Source organism: Urocitellus parryii, chromosome 2 (assembly GCF_045843805.1).
Source record: "Urocitellus parryii isolate mUroPar1 chromosome 2, mUroPar1.hap1, whole genome shotgun sequence".
Taxonomy (NCBI): domain Eukaryota; kingdom Metazoa; phylum Chordata; class Mammalia; order Rodentia; family Sciuridae; genus Urocitellus; species Urocitellus parryii.
The window spans coordinates 87471559-87475478 of record NC_135532.1 but is presented as its reverse complement, the minus strand read 5'-3'; the positions used below and the strand labels follow the sequence as shown (position 1 = coordinate 87475478).

At 34.4% G+C, this 3920-nt stretch overlaps 1 pseudogene; it reads left to right on the top strand.

Annotated features, from left to right (window-relative positions):
• Window positions 1-1738: 1738 nt before the first annotated feature.
• Window positions 1739-3361, top strand: LOC113178264 (protein lin-54 homolog pseudogene; annotated as a pseudogene).
• Window positions 3362-3920: the final 559 nt, after the last annotated feature.

Genomic DNA, 3920 nt, shown 5'->3' with positions numbered 1-3920 from the left:
TGCTTATGAGGACCATGTGCGTGGTATATTTTTTCCCAACCTTTCACCTTCTGCCTGTGTATGTCTTTTCCAATCAGATGTGTCTCCTGGAGGGAACATATTGTTTAATTTGTGTTTTTAATCCATGTTACCAGCCTATGTCACTTTATTGGAGAGTTTAAGCCATTAAGGTTTAGAGTTACTATTGATACATGGTTTTTACTGCCTGCCATGTTTGATTATTTATCTTTTTTTTCATTTAGTTTGTTTCTCCATGATTAGCTTTCCCCCCACCCTTTGTCATTACCGAGGCACTTCCCACTGATGGTTTTGGTTATTTTTTTTTTATTTCTTCCTCATGTAGTGTTTTGCTCAAGACGCTTTGCAATGCTGGTTTTCTGGCTACAAATTCTTTTAGCTTTTGTTTATCATGAAATATTTTTTATTTCGTTGTTGTACCTGAAGCTTAATTTTGCTGGATACAGAATTCTTGGTTGGCATCCATTGTCTTTCACTGTTTGACATACATTTTTCGAGGATCTTCTCACTTTCAGTGTCTATGATGAAAAGTCCGTTGTTAACCTTATTGGTTTACCTCTGAATGTAATCTGCCTCATTTCTCTTGTAGCTTTTAATATTTTCTCTTTGTTCTGTATATTGGCTATCTTCATAACAATGTGTCTTGGCGTTGGTCTACTGTGATTTTGTGTGCTCGGTGTCCTGTATGCATCTACAATTTGTATATCCATTTCCTTTTTTATTTCTGGAAAGTTTTCTGTAATTATTTCATTCAGCAGGTTACTCATTCCCTTGCTTTGAATCTCTGTACCTTCCTCTATCCTGATGACTCGTATGTTTGATTTTTTTATGTTATCCCATATCTCTTGGATGTTTTACTCGTGATTTTTTACCAGCCTTTCTGAGTTGGCTAGACTCTTTTCAAGATGATATATTATTCTCTATCAAAGATCCAGGAAACTTAGTGTGGCTGTGCATATGAACAAGGAAGATGGGGGACATATGATGCTGTGAAAGAGTTTGAAGGGTTAAAAAGAAGAGATAGTAAATTGGAATCCAAACAAGGGGAAAATACAGCTACAGAAATATGAAGAACAGGTTTACCTGTATATCAAGAATCTGTAACAATATTTAAAGTAGTAGAAAATAATATGAATGTCAGGATAAGGACAATTAATTCAGCTTGCTGTGGAGAGATTTGAGGCAGGATCCTGTCGTTTCTTTAACAATTGGAAAGAAAAAAGGAGAAAGTAGTTGCCCTTCAGTTGTAATTTCTAATTTATTTATTTAAGAAACCATATTGATGAAGATTAATCCCAATTATTTTAAATTTAATTTACTTATATTATTCATAAAGTAAGAATTTTAGAACAATGTAAATAGGAGTATTAATTTTCTCTGTTGAAAAATTTTAGAAGCAATAGATGTTATATTACATTTTAGACATTTATAGAAATAAATATTTTATTGTCTGGCCATCTAGAAAAATTTGTGAGCTAGAATTTTAAAGACATATATTTTTATATAACTAATTGATTTGAATTGAATTATTTGACTTCATTTACTTATTTAAATTTTAATTCAGGAGTGTCAATTTCTTTAAATGCCAGTTTGATATCAAGTACATAATATATAGACAGGACAGGCCTGTAAAATTGGAAATGCCAGGTATAAAATCTAGTAGCCATGAAGGACACTGAAATCAAAACTGATCATAGAGGTGGTGCCAGAAGAGAATACTATGAAATCTGGAACACCGACCTGTGGTCTAGTAATCATGAAGCTGATCTTTGCAAAACCAATTAATAGGAAAGCAGTTACAAAACAGACAACATCAGTTAATGCAGGTAGGGTTCTTTCACAGTCTACTCCTGGAACTCCATCAAAGACCATAACAATATCTGAAAGTGGTGTCATTGCATCAACTTTTAATTTTACAATGCAGATGTCAAATAAAATAGCCATCTCACCTTTGAAATCACCATATAAGGAAATGAAATCAGCTGTGCAGACCATCACTGTTGGAGGAGTGAGCATATCACAATTTAAGACAACTATTCCTCTGGAAACTGGTCCCAATTCCTCTGAAACTGCTGGCAAATGGCCAGAAGATTCAAGCACCTGGAAGGAAGTTTCATTATGTCTTATATGTTACTGACAGAATAGCTAGTATCTTAACCCAACCAGTTAGTCATAATCCCAGTACAAGCATTAAGGCTCTTTAGGAAGCAAAGCCAGTGGTTGTTAATACAACCCCAGTGCTGATGTCAGTTCCATTTTCCAAGCTCATGCTATCCAACAAGTTGCCCCAAAATCCATCAACCAGGCTTCATAAATAGTAACTAACAGCCAAACACAGCAATGGCTTATTATGCCTTCCACCCCACTGTCACAGATACAGCTCAACCTCACTAACATTCCACCAAGTACTGTCCTGGCACCAGCTCCAGGAACAGGCATTGTGGGTTATGCAGTGCTTCCACCTCAATACATTACTCAGCTGTAGCAGTCTTCATATGTGTGTGTAGCAGATTTTATTGAAACATCTGGTATCCAGACCCAGGCAAGTTTTCCATTCAATTTCATAATCCCATCAGTATCTGCCAGTCAGCCCAGAAAGCCCTGTAAATGTACAAAATCTCTGTTTGTAATTATACTGTAATTCCTCTGTAAATGGCAAATTTTATAATCATTGCAGTTATATTAATTGTTATAACAATTTGGAACATAAAAATGAAAGGCAAAAAGCAATAAAGGTATGCACTGACAGAGATACAGATTTTAAGGCTAAGATAGGGAAAGGAAAGGGAGAGAAAAGCATATCAATGTCATAGCAAGGGATGTAATTGCCAATGTCAGGATGTCTTAAAAACTACTGAGTGCTATGTGGAAGAAATAATATGTTCCCCAATATGGAAATGTGTTGGCTGTAAGAATTTTGAATGAAGCCCAGAAAGAAAGACATAGATGCATTTGGCAGAAAAAGCTGAAGAAAGAGTGCAGCAGCAAACAGCAGGAAGACTAAATGATCTTCTCAGATTATTTCAGACTTGCTTACTAGGTCAACAATGGCTTTGAATAGTGGAGGAGGAAACTTGACATTTATGTTTAAAACTAAGGAAGTAGTAATTGGCTTCACAACCAGGCAGACAAGAAGAGAGAATCAAAGGCAGTAGCAGACTGGATGATTCTTGAGGAATTTGGTCGATGTTTGATGTGCATCATCAACTTTGCAGGAAAAGCATAATGTGACCCTGGTGCCAGGAATTGCCAACTCTTGCACAAGACTGATAAATACACTTATACAGAAATGTTAAGGATGCTTGATTTTCTGGAAGATAGTTTAACAATTACTGTATTTTAAATCAATTCTTTTTAAAAAGACATATGAAATTATAATACTGAAAGAAGAAATGAGAACATTTTAAATCTTAGTTAATTCTATGCCCGTTCTAAATTGGATTTTTCTTTTTAAACTTTTTTCTTACTGTATTATACAGATTCTTAATTTCCTCAAGTGTTTTAAGAATCAGATGTCCCATTCTTCTTATTCTATTGGCAAAGACCATTTATAAATGAATGTAATATAATTTATAAACTATGATGTTGTGTGACTTTATTCAGTAGAAACAGCCAAAGCAGCATTGGTATTGCCCAGTCATTTTTTGGTTCTAGCTTTAGAATAAACACAGATAGAATGTCTACATAAACAAACTATGGAACACATTTGAATGACATCGTGTGTTTAGAGAAGCAATATCTTTTTAAGAAAAAATTACCTTTTTTAGGGTGAATTCTGGAATATGCTATTTTTACTTTGGAAAATCAGAAGGAGAAGAAATCTCCAAGCACATTTTTAAATTTAAGAAATTATACTTTCTAAAACACACAAAATATTTAGGTATAGTGAGTGATTCTCAGAG